Genomic DNA, 21,407 nt, shown 5'->3' on the forward strand with positions numbered 1-21,407 from the left:
TGTTAATGCAATGTTTAAAGCTATAATTCCTATGAACCCATGCAAGCCATGCAATTCTTATTTTGACTATTTTATGGGTTAACTTATCATGTCTCTATACTTATGAATTATAATGTAATTTTCTATGGGCTATCTAATGATGTAAAGATTATATGCAACTGATGTCTAATTGATCTTAGATTGTTAAATCTACATTGAATTGACCTAGTTTCATCTAGTATTATGATTTATACTTTGAATTGATGTTCATGGCCATGGGTAAGGGACTTATGGTATTGAATTAGATGACTTAGCTACGGATTGAATTGGTAAGAATAGAGTGGTGGTACGCTGCCCTAATCCTCTTTATTTTATGTTAATTATATTTCAATTATGTTGTGGTTGGTATGGTCCACCTATGGTGACGGTGTTGTGTGTTTTACTTGAAATTGATGTGGACTTGTTGGCGTTACTTTATGTATTATGATGATCATGGCCTTGTTGGAAATTACTTGAAGTATTATGATGATGTGCCTAGTTGATTATGTGAAGTATGATCATATCTATCTACATGCTAGTTACGCGAAAGTAATCATGTTAGACTATTAGTATGTGTTCATGTGTGTAGTTTTAGTGTTGATACATGATTATTCCTACTTGACTATATGAGTCTACAATGGTTGTATTGATGATGTTATAGTAATGTATAGGATGAGATAAATATGATAAGGGTCATTCTTAAGTGCTTCAAAGAATGATATGTTATATGTGCTAAAGTGAATTAATGATGTGTCTTGTTTCGGTAGACTTGTGTCCCTTACTTGATACATGTATATGATGAATATGAACATCTTGACTTAGTAGGCTTGGGAACCTTTGTATTGTATGTGTTTGGATGAAGGCTGAATGAAGTCTAGGATCAGTAGACCTAAGATGGTGCCCTTCTAAGAATGACTAATATGTGAAACCTTCTATATATAGAGAAGGTTAAGAATGAGCTATCCTTATAGACCATTGAGTGGCAGACCTAGTGGACCCATCTTTGGTAAGTGTATTATGACTAGGTAATGACTAAGAGATGGTACCTTTTCATATGCTCCTTTATATTGTACTTACTCTATGACAACAAAGGCTAGCACCGAGTGAATATGTTATGGTTTGTAGCTCTACTTAAGAAGGAGACTAGATTACAATGTATCTCTTCTTGAGAATGAGACTAGAGTACATAAAAGACCTTGATATTCCTTAACCATGTTCCTACATGGGATGTGTCCTAGTTCTACCCTTGGCAAGTAGAACACCCTCCATCGGAGTAGGTTTATGACTCCGGATTCCATGCCTAGCTAGTATGGTCTATGTCGTTTATGCCTATTCTCATCATGTGGGATACATGCTAGTGTTGGATAAGTACTAGGAAGTTTAGGTAGTGGAATGGGACACTATCTAGACATTGCACAACTAGACTTTGAAGATGTTAGCATGTGAGTCCCTAGGTCTTTCCAAGACCATTATGTGAAGTGTCTAATGAATGAAATGTCTTCTAGTTAACTGAATGATTATGACTTCAGCTAATGTATGTTGAATAGAAAGTGCTCTATCTAGGGTAGCTTGGAGGGTTGCTTAGGTAAGCTTGAAGAGGGTGTATGGGTGGTCTCTTCTTGTCCTACTTAGGTGAATATTGGAGTAACCTTAGGTGGAGAGTTTATGAAAGGAAAAGGGAACAATCTTATCTTAGGTAGTCTTAAGTATCATTTAGGTGTGCTTAGAGAGGGTGTATGGGCGATCTCTCTTCGTCTCACTTAAGTGAGTCTTAGGATGACCTATGGTGAGAGGGATGCAATCTAAAAGAGGTTACTGTGAAGTTGAACTTAGTTCACTGTAATATTCTTAACTATTTGATAAAATGTTTGTGTTATCTTATATGTTCTAAGGTGTTAAATGTTGTTCTTATACTTTCAGTGTTTTACTCAAAAAGAGCATGTTTTATACAAATGTCCGTTTATCATGATTTTATGCATTACGCCATACTTAGTACAAGTGTTTGTACTAATTCCATACATTTTGTCTATCTCTAAAGGTGTAAGTGGCGTTTGGGAGGAGTCTCGAAGTTAAATCTTGGATTAGTGTTCATTCAAGTAAAGATTTGATATGTCCTCACTTAATTTGAGGACATCTTGATGTTTAGATTTCTTTATTGAATGTATTGTAATAGAGTTAGCTGTTTTCCTATATGTTGAAGTATGGGTCGTGTCCCAATATATTCGTATATTTAAGATGGTGACTTTGAGACTTAGCCTTTCATTATGTTTTTCTATAAAAGAGATATTTTGGAGTATTATTATTTTGTGTGAAAAGTTTTAATTTCCGCACTACTTTTCATACATGTATGCAATGAATGGTATGAAAGGGCTTGTCTTAGACCTCCGAGAGATCGACGACGCCGTGTTTCAATTTTAGGATACCCTAACTTCTAGGGGGTACTCTCGGGTCGTTACAATAAGATGATAAAAGACACATAGTGTCAAAACTCTAGAGGCACAACATAGGATTTCCAAGAAAAGAGAATTTTTTTTCTAATCATAACATAGCCTCTCCTCCATAATTGTGGTGCGCTTCACAACCATGAACAAGACACTATATAGATGTGGTTCAGTAAGACATTGACCCTAGGTCATTTAACCTCATGCTCTAAATACCAGGTTTGTCACATCCAGAGATCACCCCCTAGATGCGACCGGCGTCATCGTCCTCCAGAGAACTCTAACAAGCCCTTAGCATTCGTCATAATATGTCATCAGTTAAAAGTGCGGAAAAATTTAAAACTTTTGCATACAATATGAAGTATACTTGGAATTCTCGATTATCAACATAATAAACATACATACGATAGTCTAAACAATCTCACATAAAAACCATCTAAGAATACGAGTTGGAATTAGCCAATAAAATGTCAATATGCCATATAGGTCTTACTACAAGAGAATCCAAAGAACATAAGAGTATTCCTAAAACTACTAAAGTCTTTGTAAGATAGAATAATAAAAAGATAGCATCCCCGAACATGAGAACCTACCAACACTTTGAGAAAGAGTTCCAACCTTCTTCAATTGACCTTCTTAATATTCAATGGGAAAACCCTACATCTGTAGTTATATAAAGTAAGGGGTTAGTACGCCACATGTACTAAGTATGGATATATGCACATAAACATTTAAGGACATGTATGAAAAGGACCATTTCTTTAGAAAGCATGCTAAGTTATTTGAAAGCCTTTAATGCACATACAAGAGATCATATATGAGATAAGGATCACCACATCATAAAGCATGATCATACCAAAGACATAACATCACAAAATCATATTAACATTTCATGTTCAATAGTGCATATCAACTTAACATACAAAACACTTTTCAATAATCTCATCCCAAATCTACAAGTGCAATGATTATGTGAAGTCCCATAACCCCACATAATCAAGTAAACAAGATAGGAGACCATAAGTAAAGCTTTGCAACTTATATCGTAGGTAGTCATCACCACATATAGCAATATGGATCAATAACATGTTCATCAACATAACCAACATCATATAAGAGTAACATCATATATCATAAGCATTATACATTTCATGTTATCATATTACGTAAGAACTATCTCCTAGGACTTTCCTTAGAGTCAACTTGTGCAATGTCTAGGTAGATTCCCATACCCTTACCTATACTAAGTAGACTCCTCAAGTTACCCTAGTCAATGTCCATTTACTTTTCTTTTATTTTACTTGAGGGAACAATCTCCTTAACCGACATCAGACCATGTGAGCTAAACATGGAATCTGGTGTCATGAAACCCCACACAGGAAGAAGTGGTCTACCGTCCAAAGTAGAACCAAAACATGAACATTGCATTCTAGGTGGATCCACTAGCTAGTATTCCTATGGTGGCAACATAGTTCAAGAACTAGGAGATATATTAGAGACCCATAGTTCCACATTACATGAAATCCTCTATCTCATGAGAGTCATTGTGAACTTACCTTCCAACTAAGGAAGCGACACCTCTCATATCTAGTTCATCGATTCTAAGCTGAAGTCCCTTTGTGAATAACCTTTAAGTCATCATTTATTCATAAATATTATCATAGGTCATAGGAGATTAAATCCTTATATAAACATGATCATAAGTTCTTTAGGTTTAGAATGAGAATTTCCTTTCATTACAACCTTCATTTGTGAGATTAACATATCATAATCATATTGTGTAAGACATACAAGATAAACATCATCAACTTGCATTGTCATATCCTTACCATGATCCCACATTTAACATATTCATAGGACAATATATGCACAACAACATCATACATACTTCAATTTCATAGCTACATTAAATATAGGCCAACATCAACATAATAGAGAAATCATGACTTTAGAAGACTTACCTATTGCTTCCAAGAATCTTCATCAAGAACTTACACCAAATTCACAACAATAATCAAATAACATAGTGAAATACTCAATAACATAACCAATCCCAACCACTTAAGTCATACACAAGACCAATTCATAGTTAGGGTTAAGGGAAAGGGCTCATTTAAGAGTTTATTAAAGATATAGTTCCAATCCCAACAATTTCATGACATTTAGTGATAAATATAACATAACGAATCCATTAATTAGAGAAGGAGCATGCTTCACAGAAAAACCAACATTACCATATCAATTATTCAACAATATATACTTAATTAGCCATAGAAAATCATTGTTTTGATCGTTATTCATAAATATCAAGTTAGGAATAAAACCCGTTTGTAGAGTAAAAATCTTGAGGATTGAGTTGTTGTAAAATGATCTTTGAAAGGACCTTTTGGGTAAAGGAATTCCAAGAGTGAAAATCTCATACCTTATTGACGTATATTCCATGAAATTTGAATGAAAATCTTGAAGTCTTCCTCTTCTTCTCAAGCTTTTCTTGTTCTTCAATGGAGGTTGAAAAGAGAGAATTTTGAGAGAGATGAGAGTGATTTTTATATTCTGATTTGAAGTTAGAGAAATTGGTATCAAACTGACCTAAAATCATTAAACTCTTCCCCTAAAATACCCAAAATACTCCTCACTTAAATGAGTCTTTTTGTGAAGTTAAATTGACATAAAAACGACGCGGATGAATCTGGAAAGTGGTTGTGCGTCGCGGGTCACTGTCACAATTTATTTTTGAAATCCGGGTTGAGGCAGTAAGCCTAGGGGAGGCCCTTTGTCACGAGGCAAATTTTCTTCCTCCATGTCTTTGCTGCGTGTCGCGCAGCAGCCCCTTCATTTTCTTGGTTACGCGCAGGCTGCTTTAGCAGCCTGCTTTCCATATTCGGTTCCTCCTCTAGGACCCTTCAGGTGGTACTTGTGGAGTTTTTACTGGACGTTTGGTACCTTTGTACTACATATTACCTATTTAAAGTCTTTTTACAAGTTTTGGACTTCATTTGATACTCCCAAACCTTCACCAAACATAGGAACGTCTACTAGTTCAAATTAGCTAGTTTCCGGATGTCAAGGTCTTTCTCTATCATTTTGGATCTAAGATTTTATAATTGAGGTACTACATTAATATAGGTCTGAAGAAAATCATTTTAATTATTATTCAATAGACTAAGATCTAGACTAAGTGATAGAACTTTAGGAGTGTTACAATTATATCTGTTTCGGTTCCCCAAGTAGCACCCAAAATTAATTGATTCCTCTAAAGAAGTTTCTCGAAAGAAACTTCTTTATTTCTCAACTTCCAAACATGCCGATCTAAAATCTCAACTAAAAGCTCTTAATAAGATAGATTTTCTTTAACTCCCAAACCTTCCAAAGGAACTATGAACGTTGAATCTCCAGCACACTTTTTCAACAAAGTGACATGAAATATTGGATGTAATGATGGTGAATCATTACGCAACTCAAGTTCATAAAAAACTTTGTCAACACGCCTCAAAATTTAATATGGATCCACATAGAGGGAACTAAACTTCCCTTTCTTTCCAATCTTATTACACATTTCTGGGCTACTATTTTTAAGTAGACTGAGTTATCAACATTAGTTCAAGTTCTTATCTCCTAACATTTACATAGGACTTTTAAAGGAATTTGACCCGTTCTCAACCTTTCACGAATGAATCAAACCTTTTCTAATAGCCTCATGTACCAACTCGATCCCTATCAAAGTGACTTCGCCAACTTCAAACAAACACATAGAAGAATTACACCTCCTACCATAAAGAGTCTCAAATGGTGTCATTCCAATGCTATAATGGTAGCTATTATTATAAACAAACTCAATAAAAGGAAACGATAATCAAAATTACACTAGAAATCAATTCCAAAAGTTTTTAGCATATTTTCCAAAGTCAGAATAGTACATTCGATTTCTCCATCAGCCTGAGGGTGAAAAGTCATTCTAAGTTTCACTTGGGTGTTGAGACTTTTTTGAAGGACTTCCAAAATAGAGATGTAAATTGAGTTCCATGATCGTAGATAATGGACAAGGACACTACATGAAACTTGACCATTCCCTAAATATAAAACTTGGCATACTTTTCGACTGAAAACAAAGTATATTATCATAGGATCCATAATAAGCCAAATTGACTTATGATGATGTATACCCAAATTGAGTTGAATTGAGGGTTTATGGTAAGACCTTGATGATAAACTATGAAGGAGACTTGGTAAGTCTTATTATCTCTATCTTTACTTCAAATTGTAGTTAATGTGATTTTAGTCATGATGTTATATTGGAGTATGTCTTGTATTAGGATTGATAGAGTGGTATGATGTTGAATTGAAATGTATTGATTATGATTGTGAGGTGTTGGCTTAAGATGTAAATGTTACAAGGAGGGTGAATGATCTACCAATATGCCATATCATGATATGCAGATGTTAATTTGCTAACCTCACCTATATGAATTGTAATGAAAGGATTTATAATCATGCAATTCTTATTGAGATATTGATTATGATGATTATACAAGGGGTAGACCCTATGACCTAAAATAATATATGATTGATAACAAAGGTTTAAAGACATTTCAAAAAGGGACTCTAGCTTAGCACCGAGTGAACTAGAGTGAGAAGTGTCTCTTCCCGCAGAGGAAAGGTAGGATAATTAAAGTACTCTTGAAATTGGAGACTATAATGAATGTAGCATAAAGAGGGTCCCAATTATATCTCCTAGTCTTGAACTATGTTTCCCCAATAGGAATACTAGCTAGTGGATCCACGTAATTGCTATGTTTCATATTTTGGTACTATCTTGGCAAGTAGTCCGCATACTGGATTCCATATTAGCTCATGTGGTCTATGTCGGTTGGGGAAAGATGTTCCCAAAAGGTTAAAATAAACTAAAGGATTAAACTATAACTATGATAACCTAAGGGGTTAAGCTTAGTCTAGGTAGGGGTATGGGACTCTGCCTAAGCATTGCACTAGTTAGTCTTGAGGGGAGTCTTGGGAGAATGTTCTTATGTATGGATATGCTTATGATGATATATTATATGTATATGATAAACTTGCACGTTGTCGGTAATATATAATGATTAGTTTCACTTATGTATAAGTGTTAGTATGTATGATTAAAGTAAGATGATAGGTACGCTTAAATGTTATGTTATGTGAAGTAAGATGCTAATCGTGATTCATGTTGGGTTACTTGTTTGAGTAAGGTTATGAGGCTTTTCTTGGTCATTGCACTTGTTGACTTTATAGGGGTTCATACGTAATTTACTTGCTTTGGTTATGTTGAAATGTACTCTTATTCATGCTTGTTGCTAATATGACTTGATGATAGAGTTACTTGAAAATGTATTCGATTATATGATAAGCATGTTCACTTGACTAGGTTTGATATTGTTGGTCATGTGATGTACATGCATATGACTTAATGAACATGCATTATTGATTGGTTGGACTTGTTGAATATGCATAAGTGTTTTCAAAGTAAAATGCATATATTTATGAAATGTCCTTTTTCTTAGCATGTTTTCAAAGTATGTGTGCATATGGTCTCATACTTAGTAGAAGTAGTGTACTAACCCCATTTCCTCCTTTTCCCCAATATTTTAGGTTCCGATTGTTGAGGTATTTCTAAGACGACATGAAGAAGGCTTGGTCTCTAATTCATTCAAGTAGGGTAGGTCCTCAATTTCCGAGGGCGATGCCACTATCTAGCTTATGGAGTTGATTTTAGTTAAAGACTTCTACGATTCTTTCTTTCCATTTAGTATGAAACATTGTATAGGCCATGTGAGGCATTTTTACTTTGATGTATGGGTTATGCCCAAGTTCTTACACTCTTAAATAGATGGTTATGAGTTGAGATGACTATTATGACTATTATGTCTATGTTATATTTATATACTTATATGCAATAAAAGTAGAAGACTAAGTGATCTTCCTATACGAAGGGTCTATGTATACTCAATATATATATGTTATGTGTATGTAGAGGTATATGTAAACCTCCAAGTTGAAGTCATGAAAAGTTTTAAATTTTTCGCTAAATTTGACCTATGAATGTAATGATGTAAACTAAGAGGCTAGTCTTAGTCCTCAAAAAGGACGACAACGCCGGTTACGTCTAGGGGGTAAACCCGGATGTGAAAATTTTATCCTTGATTTTTGTCTCATTCAAGGAGCCAATTTCAAAGGATTTGCAGAGATCTTCAAAAACATAGAAATCCTATTTTGAATTCTAAGCATGGTTTGTTGCATGAAAAAGGTTTAAATCAATGTTTTATGAAGTAATTGATGTTAATTGATGGTTTTATTATCAAAATTTCCATGAATCCATATATTCCTTAAATTCCTAATTTTGGCTCTAAAGTGGGTTAATTGATCATTGCTTAATCTCATTGAATTTATGTGTAGATTGTTGTGGGTTATTTAATTATGTATTGACTATTCTAGAATTTTTCATATCTTGATTTGTAATATTGGTATATTTATTGATTATTTTTGGATCATTGATATGGATGGATTGTTGTCCTACTCATGTGTATATTATCATTGATAAAACCTCTTCTAGTGTGGATTGGTTGGAAAGGATAAGGAATGTCGATGATGGCTATGGGAAGGTGGCGATTTGAGCTAATTCCTTTGTTTAGCATACAATTTATATTGAATTTTCATTTATTGGTATGGTCCACTTATGGTGGCGATGTCTAATTGTTATAATTATTATGTACATGGCCTTGTCGTCTTTATCATGTGAATTATGGTATTATTATGATATGGTATATGTGAAGGTATAAAGTGAAGGTGTTCATGCATCATATATATGATCTTATATGGGTGCTATAAATGATATGATGAATGTTGTGTCTTTATTGGTAGACTTAGGTCCCTCTTTTTGATACATGAACGTTATGTGAATGTTATCTCTTGACATTGTAGACTTAGGCACCCTTGTCATGTATGTGTATGAATAAATGAAAGAATGTAGTATAAGATCGGTAGACCTAAAGTAGGTTCCCTTCTATGAAGGACTTTTATGGAACCTTGAATATGAAAAGAAAGATAAGAATGATCTATCCTTGAAAAGAGTATGTAGGACTTAGTGATGGTACCTTCTTTGATACACCTAGGAAATGAATTACTCTATGGGAAACAAGGTCAAGCACCGAGATAATATGCTTGTGGTAGTAGCTCTGCTAGAGTACAAATAAGCCCTTGATATCCCTTAACCATGTCCTAACATGAGATATGTCCTAGTTCTACCTTTGGCAAGTAGAACACCTTCCACGATGTGGGGTCCTTATGTCACCGGATTCCATACCAAGCTAGATGGTATATGTCGATTAACGCCTATTTTCATCATATGGGATGTACATTCTAGTTATTGGATAGGTCTACAATGTGTTGGTAATGGAATGGGACGCTATCTACACATCGCACGACTAGGCCTTGAACATGCTAAGATGAGTTCCCTAGGTCTTCCAAGACCATTACATTATGTCCCTGAATTGTTTAGTTGTCTCTTAAATGATTTCAATGAATAATGTTCATCCAATGAAGGATGATGAATAAAAAGGTTCTTATGTAGGGTAGCTTTGAGGGTTACTTAGTTGGGCTTGAAGAGGGTGTATGGGCGGTCTCTTTATGTCTTACTTAGGTGAGTCTTAGAGTAACATTCAGTCAAGACTCTAAATGATTAAAAGGAATATCCTTACTTTGGGTAAGTCTCAAGGATCACCTAGGTGCGCGTGAAGGGGTTGTATGGGCGGTCGCTTCATATCTTACCTAGGTGGCTAGGATAACCTTTGGTAGGAGGTCTAAATGCTTATATATGGACTCTAAGTGATTATGGTTGTATCTTGTGGATTAGATGAATATATCTTATATGTGAATATTTACTTGAAGATGGTTTTATACTTTTTTATGAGGTTTCTATCAAAAGAGCATGAAAAGTATATCTTAAAGTAAGTGTCTGTTTTTGCATAGTTTTCTTGCATGTTCACCATACTTAGTGCATTCAATGTGCTAATTCCATATATTTCTCTATTTCTACAAGTGTAGGTGGCAATTTAGGATTCTCTTAGAAGTTGAAGCTTGGGATATAGCATTCTCTCAAGAAGCTTGGTATGTCCTCATATGTTCAAGTACATGGCTTATGTTTGAGTTTCCTTTTCTAAAAGACTTTGTAATAGACTATAATTTCTTTTCAAGTTGATGTAAGGGTTGTGACCGTATGATATTATTTGTGTCTAAGATGGCTTACAATGAGACTTAGTTCTTTATGATATTGTATAAATATTTTGACTATTGTTGTGAAAAGTTTTAATTCCATACTACTTTCATATATATACGATGAAAGATGTCTAAAGGCTCGTCAAGACCTACGAGAGGTCGAATACACTGTGCAACTTCTAGTGTATGCCCTTGGGTCTTTACAAACCTTATATTAGAGCATAAGGTTGTAAATTAGTCTTTAGGATTCAAAGTCTCGTAAAATCCATGTCTATTAGAGTCTTGATCATCGGTGATGAGTCGCGACACATCTATGAGCAAGAAGATATAAGATGATAGAAGTTTCACTTTCTTCATTAATCTTGTGTCATTCTATAGAATTGAGGTTATAAGTATTCGATATACCGTGGTTTCACGGTATAATTAATGCTTTTTCCTTAAGTTTAGTGCGTCCAAAAGCCCTTTTTGTGCTAATTTTTATACAAGTTTCTCTTTGTTTTGCAGGAAATCTGTCCAAAGCCAAATGCGGAGATTTTGAGAGATAAATGCAGAAGAGACAACCTACGGAGCTTATGACGGTCCGTCATGCCTGTGACGGTCCGTAGGTGGCAGCGTAGAGAAGCTGCTGAAGGAAGATGGGGAAGTCTGACAAGTGTGGGATTACGAAGCTTGTGACGGTCCGTCATGGCCATGACGGTCCGTCCTGCAGGTTCGTCGTGAAGATCAGAGAAGTGATCCCAGTACCCAGATTCCAAGAGTTAAAGTCTTTTGAAACGAGACCCTCGACGGACCGTTGTGCCTGTGACGGTTGGTCACACTTGCCGTTGAGGGGAATGAAGAGAGCAGCAGCAGAAATTGCACCAAGTATGGGACGACGGAGTCCACGACGGTCCGTCATGACCACAACGGTCCGTCGCGGGGTCCGTCGACCCAGCCGCGTTTTGGCAGATTTCCAGCAATTAGAATTCTTGTTTAATTAGGTTTTTGTTTTTTTATAAATAGTTCGAAAAACCTCGTTTTTGAGGTTAGACTCTTAGACGGTTAGACTCTGGATCATTGTTAGACTCCGTATTGTTAGACACCGTATTAGTAGACACTGTATTGTTAGACTTTTGATTATCATTAGACTTTTTGTGAGATTCTTGATTACTTTGAGATTCTTGCCAGTGATTGTTGGTGATTTTTGGTGATTAATCAAGCAAACTTTCGGATTTTACTCTTTCTCATTGAAGTAAGTACATGAATTCTTATATCATATATTTGAATATTGTGATTATGACTATGGGTAACTAAACTCCATAACTAGGGTTGTGGGAACCATAGGCAAATAATGAGATAAACCCTAACTAAAATAACAATTCTAGAATAGTGTCTTGCATGTATTAATAATTCTTTCGCTTAGAAGTCTTTTTAACGGATGATCAACGTTAGAACTCGCCTTAATGCTACTTGCCGGACCAAGGAGGTAGATAATAGGAAAAGAATTATTAACATAGATTTAGTGTATACTATCTAATAGGCTAGTATTGATTGGTACGAGGTAATAACTTAGTCAAATATCGAATACGATGCTTAATATGAGGTAAAGATAAGGGTTAGGAAAGCAACACACGTAGCCGGACCAAGGTGCGGAGTGAGATTTTCTAGATGCCGGACCAAGGATTTAGAAATACATAACTTATCACTTTGCATGCAAGATACTAGGAAAGAATTGTTATAGTTAGAATTATCAAGTTATGAACCTGTGGGGAACACGTAAACCCTAGTTACTTTGATTAATTGATTAAAATCCAACTTTCAAAACTGTTAAGTGTCTCTTTCAATTTCGTTAGTTATTTTTACTCATTAGGAAATACAAACCCCCCTTTTTATGTTTTTACTTTCTAAGGAAGTCATCAACCGAACAATAGTAATAACAAGTTGAAGTTAAGTCTAGACTATTTTCCTCGTGGGAACGATCCCAACCTCACTAGTTGGGTTATTTACTTGACACGACCGCTTTACTTCTTATTTGAGAAGTAAGTTTGAGCGTATCAAATTTTGGCGCCGCTGCCGGGGAATATAGCTTTTAGATTAACTTGAACTTATTACTATAGTTTAGTTGATATTTTCTTGATTTTACTTTGTTTTATTGTTTTTGATTTCTTTTCAGAACTATCCTCCTTGTATGCCAAATACACGGAGAGGAAGAGAACCGCTATTTCCCTACGATCACGAGTTAGAGCGTACACTGCGCAATATGAATCGTAATTTGGGAATAAATGATGAGGATCCGAACCAGAACATCCCAGCTCCGGTTGATGTTCATGGTCAGATGTTACCCGATGCTCCGGGTGAACATCAACAGAGGGGACAAAATCCCGTTCCACGGCCCCAAGCATACTACAGAGGCTATGATAACATAGCAGATTCGGATGGGCCACTGGTTTTGCCTCCTCTACCCACAGGCCACACTTTTGTGGTAACTAGTAGTCTGATGCAAATGCTCACTGCCAGAGGTTTGTTTTCAGGGCTACCTTCTGAGGATCCACATGCCCATATAGCTAAGGTAAGGGCAGTGTGTAAAAGCTGTGTAGGGAGGCCTGACTTGGACTTGGATGTAATAGGGCTTAGAGTGTTTCCTCTCTCACTGACGGGAGAGGCTGCTATTTGGTTCACTGAGCTCCCATACAACTCCATCTTTACTTGGAATCAACTGAGGGATGTCTTCTTAGCACGCTACTATCCGGTCTCCAAGAAACTAAACCACAAAGACAGGGTGAATAACTTTGTGGCACTACCAGGAGAGTCAGTTAGTAGTTCTTGGGATAGATTCACCTCATTCTTGAGAAGTGTTCCAAATCACCGTATAGATGATGAGTCACTGAAAGAATACTTCTACAGGGGACAAGATGATAACAACAAAGCGGTATTGGACACTATAGCCGGTGGATCTTATGGAGAATGTCCTTATGCTGAGATCGCTGAAAAATTAGAAAAAATCTCCCGGAATAACAAAGCTTGGAGTACTAGAAAATCTGATACAGGGAGAAACACCTTTGCAGTGCAGTCCACTCACAACCCAGCCACAGATGACATTCGTGAAGAAATGGCTCAGATGAGAACTGAGCTTGGGTTGGTACTAAAACATGTCACTGGGGGTGCAGAAAAGGTTAATGCAGTCAACTACTTGGCTAAACCACCACCTCCAATCGATGAGTGTTATTATGAGGAGGATTCCTATGCAGTAAATGAACAGATGGGGGGTTTCCGACCAAGCGCCCAAGGCTCAAATCAGGATAATTGGCGCCAAGGTCAAGGGAACCAAGGTCGGAACTATGGTAACTACAATCGTGAGGGTCATTATGTCAGAGATGGAAACTACAATCGCGACAACAACTTCAACAGGGGTAACTATGGTAATAGAAACGACAGGAATGGACCCTATGTTCCTCCTCAAAATCGGGAAGTTACTCCTAGGGATGGTGGAGATAGTATGTCACGAGTTGAGGATATGTTGCATAAAATGATGAGGAGGTTCGATGCTAGTGACGAGCACAATAAAGAGTTCAGAAATGATTTAGCGGGTATTGGGCAAAAAGTTGATACCCATGCAATATCAATTAAGCAACTTGAGTTACAATTGGCCCAATTATCTGCAACTGTGAACACACGGCAACCGGGCACTCTTCCTAGCAACACTGTCCAAAATCCGAAAAATGATGGACATTGTATGGCAATTACTACTCGCGGTGGTAAGCAAACCATTGATCCACCTATGCCATCTGATGAGAATAAGGTGACAACAGAATCTGATAAAGTGGTAGAAGTTGATGCTGATTTAGAGGATAACACTGCAAAAGATGCTGAAGTGCCTAAAAAGGTAACTCCTATGCCTAGGCCACCACCCCCATTTCCTCAGAGATTAGTGAAAAAGACCGAGGATGGTAAATACCGGCGTTTTATAACAATGTTAAAGCAACTTTCTATCAATGTCCCTTTGGTAGAAGCTTTAGAACAAATGCCCGGTTACGCCAAATTTATGAAAGATCTGGTCACAAAGAAAAGATCGGTCACTTTTGAGGATGATGATAGAATGCAGCATTGTAGTGCTATTGCTACAAGATCTCTGGTCCAAAAGAAAGAAGATCCGGGTGCGTTCACTATTCCTTGTACAATCGGGCTATTACATTTTGCGAAAGCATTATGTGATCTGGGGGCAAGCATAAATCTCATGCCCCTCTCGATTTACAAGAAGTTGGGTTTGGGTGACCCAAAGCCCACTGCTATGCGGCTACTGATGGCTGATCGAACAGTAAAACGGCCCATAGGGATACTTCATGATGTGCTAGTAAAAGTGGAGTCATTCATCTTTCCAGCCGATTTTGTTATTCTTGATTGTGAGGTTGATTTTGAAGTGCCTATTATCCTTGGGAGGCCATTCCTAGCTACGGGAAGAGCCTTAGTAGACATGGAAAAGGGGCAGATGAAATTTCGGTTGAACAGTGAGGAAGTGACCTTTAATATTTGTAGGTCCATGAAGCAGAGTGGTGAGCTCCAATCGGCATCTGCTATATCCTACAACATGGGTGAGACATTTGAGACACAAATAGAAGAACGTCTAGGTGTCGAAGCATTAGCGGCAGTGATAATGAACTTTGATAGCGACTGCATTGAAGAGTATGAGTCATTAGTCGCGGCTCTTGATCGAGGTGATGTTCGGTTTAAACCGAAGAAATTTGAGCTTGATATGAAAAATCGCGAGTCCCCACCCGCGAAACCATCGATAGAGGAGGCTCCAAAAGTTGAATTAAAAGCTCTCCCACCTCATCTTAAGTATGAATTCTTAGGAAATGGTGACACTTTACCGGTAATCGTTGCATCAGACTTGGATGAACAACAGGTTCAGAGTTTGGTGAAGGTACTAAAAAGGTTCAAAAGAGCCATTGGGTGGACCATTGCGGACATTATTGGGATCCCTCCTGGTATTTGCTCTCATAAAATCCAACTCATGCCTGATCATAAGCCGAGTATTGAGCACCAGAGACGCTTGAATCCTCCTATGCAAGAGGTTGTGAAGAAGGAAATTATCAAGTGGTTGGATGCTGGAGTAATCTATCCAATCGCCGATAGTAGTTGGGTATGCCCGGTTCAGTGTGTACCTAAGAAAGGGGGAATGACTGTGGTCCCCAACGAAAAGAATGAACTTGTTCCAATGAGACCGGTTACTGGATGGAGGGTGTGTATGGATTATCGTAAACTGAACTCATGGACTGAAAAAGACCATTTTCCCATGCCCTCCATGGATCAGATGTTGGATAGACTTGCCGGAAAAGGGTGGTATTGTTTTCTTGATGGGTATTCGGGGTATAATCAGATTTCTATTGCACCAGAAGATCAAGAGAAAACCACTTTCACTTGTCCATATGGGACTTTTGCGTTCAGAAGAATGCCATTTGGGTTGTGCAATGCACCCGCAACCTTTCAGAGATGTATGATGTCAATATTTTCTGACATGGTGGAGGATACTATAGAGGTTTTTATGGATGATTTTTCTGTGGTTGGTGATTCATTCGAGCGGTGCTTAAACAATTTATCTGAGGTTCTTAAGAGATGTGAAGACTGCAATTTGGTACTAAACTGGGAAAAGTGTCATTTCATGGTAAAAGAGGGTATTGTGTTGGGTCATCGCATTTCAGAAAAGGGCATAGAGGTTGATCGAGCTAAAGTTGAGGTAATAGAGAGACTGCCCCCACCAATCTCTGTGAAAGGTGTGAGAAGCTTTCTTGGGCATGCAGGTTTTTACAGAAGATTCATCAAAGACTTTTCAAAGATTGCACACCCATTGTGCAAACTGCTGGAGAAAGATTGTAAATATTGTTTTGATGAATCTTGTCTTAAGGCATTCGGTGAACTAAAAGAAAAATTGGTATCTGCGCCTATCATTATTTCCCCGGATTGGAGCAGTCCATTTGAGGTAATGTGCGATGCTAGTGGGGTAGCTCTTGGTGTAGTACTGGGACAGAGGAAAAACAAAATCCTTCACCCCATTTACTATGCTAGTAAAGCCCTAAATGAAGCTCAGAAGAACTACACAGTGACTGAGCAAGAACTCCTAGCAGTAGTGTTTGCTTTTGAGAAATTTCGCTCCTATTTGCTAGGTACTAGAGTTATAGTGCATACTGACCATTCAGCATTGAGATATTTGATGGCGAAAAAGGATGCGAAACCAAGGTTGATTCGTTGGGTATTACTGCTGCAAGAATTTGACTTTGAAGTGCTGGATAGAAAAGGGACTGAAAATCAAGTTGCTGATCATTTGTCTCGTCTAGAGGATGAAGCTATGAGAGAGTTAGGGGATAAGACTGACATTGATGATACTTTCCCCGATGAACATGTATTGGCTGCTTCACAAGACTTGATTCCATGGTTCGCAGATTTTGCGAACTATCTGGCTAGTGATATTGTTCCATCAGACTTGTCCTTTCATCAAAGGAAAAAGTTCATGTACGATGTGAAGAAGTTCTTTTGGGATGAACCATACTTGTATAGGAGTTGTGCCGACGGGCTTATTCGGCGTTGTGTGCCAGAATGTGAAATGTTGAGTGTATTGGAGGCATGCCATTCTTCACCTGTTGGCGGACATCACAGTGGTATCCGAACCGCTCACAAGATATTGCAATGTGGTTACTATTGGCCAACTCTTCATCAAGATGCTCATGGGTTTGCTAAAGCATGTGACAAATGTCAACGTGATGGTGGTATTTCAAGAAAGCAAGAGCTCCCTCTAAACCCCATTCTTGTGATTGAGTTATTTGATGTGTGGGGTATTGACTTTATGGGCCCTTTCGTGAGTTCTCATGGGATGAAGTACATTCTAGTAGCAGTTGATTATGTATCTAAATGGGTCGAAGCCATAGCACTCGCAAACAATGAAGGGAAGAGTGTCACTGCATTTTTGAAAAAGAATATATTCTCTCGTTTTGGCACCCCAAGGGCTATTATTAGTGATGGGGGCTCCCACTTCTGCAACAGATTATTCAAAGGGTTATTGGAGAAATATGGGGTTCGCCATAATGTGGCCACTCCTTACCACCCTCAAACTAGTGGGCAAGTTGAAGTGTCGAATCGAGAGATCAAACAGATTTTGTCCAAAACAGTGAACGCTAGTAGAACGGATTGGTCAAGGAGGCTTGATGATGCTCTTTGGGCCTACCGGACAGCATATAAGACTCCCATTGGTATGTCTCCATACCAACTTGTATATGGGAAAGCTTGTCATCTACCGGTTGAGTTAGAGCATAAAGCCATGTGGGCTATGAAGAAGTTAAAAATGGATTGGAGCGAAGCTGCAGAGCACCGGTTAAATGGGTTGAATGAACTTGATGAATTTCGCCTGAAAGCCTATGAAAGCTCAGCCCTATACAAAGAAAAAATGAAGAAGTACCATGACAACAAAATTGAAAAACGAGAGTTTATGGTTGGGGATTTGGTGCTTTTATTCAATTCCAGATTGCGCGTGTTTCCAGGCAAACTCAAGTCCAAATGGACTGGTCCTTACACGGTTACTCAACTATTCCCTCATGGAGCAGTTGAGTTGGAAACCAAGGAGGGTGTGCGTTTCAAGGTGAATGGACAGCGCATAAAAATCTATCTCGGGCATGCTGAAACAGCGAATGAAGTGATCGAGGCGTACCATCTTGATGAAGTCTGAGTAATCAAGTGTCCCCAGTCGTGCCGCGACATTAAATCAGGCGCTTGTTGGGAGGCAACCCAATACTTATCGTCTTTTTAATAATGGTAGCATTTTTTCTATTAATGGGTTTTAAATTTGCAGGCACATCACCAGGAAATTCTGCAGAACACTACTTCGCAGTAGCCACTGACGGATACAACGACGGACCGTTGCATTTGCAACGAACCGTCATAGGCATCCGTCACACCAGGTATGTAGTACTGTCATTTTGAAATTAGGGCACACACGACGGAACCTACGACGGGTCGTCACAGATGCGACGGACCGTCGTCGTGGAACCGTCGCGCAATTAATGAAATCTACCCGACCCGACCCGGCTGGACCCTTTTCAAAATTTGACCGTTTATACTTCCCCCCTCCATATTCCACCTCATTACTTCCTTATTCCCCTCATCTCCCCTCTCTTTTCAACTTCCACACTTCCCCTCACTGATCATCGCTCCCAAAAACCACCTAAGCCTTATCATTATCATCTACTGTCGGTGTCTACCTTGCCAGAATCATTCTCCATTTGTCTTCTTCTCCATTTCCAAGGTATGTGTCTCTACATTTATACTTATTTATCTTGCATTTTGGTTTTGTAGTTAGTATTAGCTTAGTTTTTAGTCGTATACTGTTTCCTTTATATGCTTATGTCTAAACCTAGGTTCAAAATGTTCTTATGTGCCATGCTGATAACCCTAGGCATAGGTGATTTTGCTTTGGTAGTTTCTTAGGTCGTTGGGATAGACACATATAGGTCCACATCACTACACAACCATGTGGGTTCATCGGGGATGCGTAGGGTACCCCCAGTTCTAACACTGCTACTCAGAACGAGACCCCGATGACGGCCCGTCGCACACACGACGGACCGTCGTAGGGTCCGTTGCACAAGCCCTAGCACCCCTGCTAAATGACACCTGTGACGGACCGTTACATTCACGACGGTCCGTCCTGCACGACCGTCATGGTTGTCAGAGACCCTGTTTCTAAGGGTCTCTGAAAATTTTCCAAGTGTCCTACGACGGACTCTTACGACGGACCGTCACACCCACGACGGTCCGTCCTGCACGACCGTCATGGTTGTCAGAGACCCTGTTTCTAAGGGTCTCTGAAAATTTTCCAAGTGTCCTACGACGGACTCTTACGACGGACCGTCACACCCACGACGGTCCGTCCTGCACGACCGTCATGGTTGTCAGAGACCCTGTTTCTAAGGGTCTCTGAAAATTTTCCAAGTGTCCTACGACGGACTCTTACGACGGACCGTCACACCCACGACGGTCCGTCCTGCACGACCGTCATGGTTGTCAGAGACCCTGTTTCTAAGGGTCTCTGAAAATTTTCCAAGTGTCCTACGACGGACTCTTACGACGGACCGTCACACCCACGACGGTCCGTCCTGCACGACCGTCATGGTTGTCAGAGACCCTGTTTCTAAGGGTCTCTGAAAATTTTCCAAGTGTCCTACGACGGACTCTTACGACGGACCGTCACACCCACGACGGTCCGTCCTGCACGACCGTCATGGTTGTCAGAGACCCTGTTTCTAAGGGTCTCTGAAAATTTTCCAAGTGTCCTACGACGGACTCTTACGACGGACCGTCACACCCACGACGGTCCGTCCTGCACGACCGTCATGGTTGTCAGAGACCCTGTTTCTAAGGGTCTCTGAAAATTTTCCAAGTGTCCTACGACGGACTCTTACGACGGACCGTCACACCCACGACGGTCCGTCCTGCACGACCGTCATGGTTGTCAGAGACCCTGTTTCTAAGGGTCTCTGAAAATTTTCCCAAGTGTCCTACGACGGACTCTTACGACGGACCGTCACACCCACGACGGTCCGTCCTGCTTGACCGTCATGATGGCCAGAGACCCCTCCTTCAGGGTTCCTTATATATACATATACCAAGTATAACACGACGGACCTCATGACGGTCCGTCATAGTCACGACGAGCCGTCATCGGTCCCGTCGTGTGATACAGTTTCAATATTACTAACACACTATTTTCAAAGTTTAATGTCATATGAGCTTGCCTGTCTTGCTTGCCACCACTCGTACTAATAGTGATCCTTTGCAGGTACTATCTACTATGGCACCCAAGCAAGACCGCACCTACGCACGCGGGCGATCCAAGTCTGTTGCCCCGTCTGCACGATTGATCATCGGGTCTGATGATGAGCGGGACCCTGAATATGTGCCCCCAGGCACCTCCGCCCCTTCCCGTGCTACACGTGCCCCCAGAGCCACACCCAAGAAGGTGGCGTCCGGCGTAGTCACTGCCTCCCAGTCTGATGAGGAGCGCACACTGACCGGCACACCCTCTGGGTCAGCCACAAATGAGGAAGGAGCGTCTGGCTCCTTAGGCGTATCCTGGTCCGAGGAAGCTTCAGTCTCTGCTGAGGTTCCCGCACCCGCCACTGCTGCAGCGTCGGCCTCGTCTGATGAGGCTGACAGTTCAGACTCTACATCCGGCGCACCAGTTCAGGTCCCCACCCCAGCCGCTGACCAGCCAAACCGGTGGTGTGTCGACGGCCAGTTTCAAGTTTACTCCGACGCAAAGTTCTTGACCGATAAAGGAGTAATGACTCGCACACTCACCCTGGAGCGGCGGGTACTCACAGGGAGCCTTCCCACGATGCCGGAGATTCATAACCTCTTCACCAGGCATCGCTTAGAGTGGACAGCACGTCCATTGGGACGATACAGCGAGGAGATGGTCCGAGAGTTCTACGCGTCCTACGTAGCGACTCTCCGATCACAGATCGACAGGCGGGCTGCTCCCGCTAAACAGGCCCCATTGGAGCAGGTTCGAGTCCGGGGCGTGCAGGTTGACATTTCCCTGCCAGCCATCCGCCGGTTCCTATACGGCGAGAGTGCAGATGCTACTCGGACCCCCATCACTGCCGAGTTTGACTATCGCTGGCAGATAGTGAAGGATGGACAGTTCCTGCGAGAGCCAGCACTGAGGGAGACCACCAA

The 21,407-nt window shown here is 39.7% G+C and overlaps 1 pseudogene; it reads left to right on the forward strand.

Moving 5' to 3' along the window:
• The first annotated feature begins 20,222 nt into the window (after positions 1-20,222).
• LOC114074803 lies at positions 20,223-21,103 on the forward strand (annotated as a pseudogene).
• The last annotated feature ends 304 nt before the right edge of the window (positions 21,104-21,407 follow it).

The sequence above is a fragment of the Solanum pennellii genome, chromosome 11 (assembly GCF_001406875.1).
Source record: "Solanum pennellii chromosome 11, SPENNV200".
NCBI classification, from domain to species: domain Eukaryota; kingdom Viridiplantae; phylum Streptophyta; class Magnoliopsida; order Solanales; family Solanaceae; genus Solanum; species Solanum pennellii.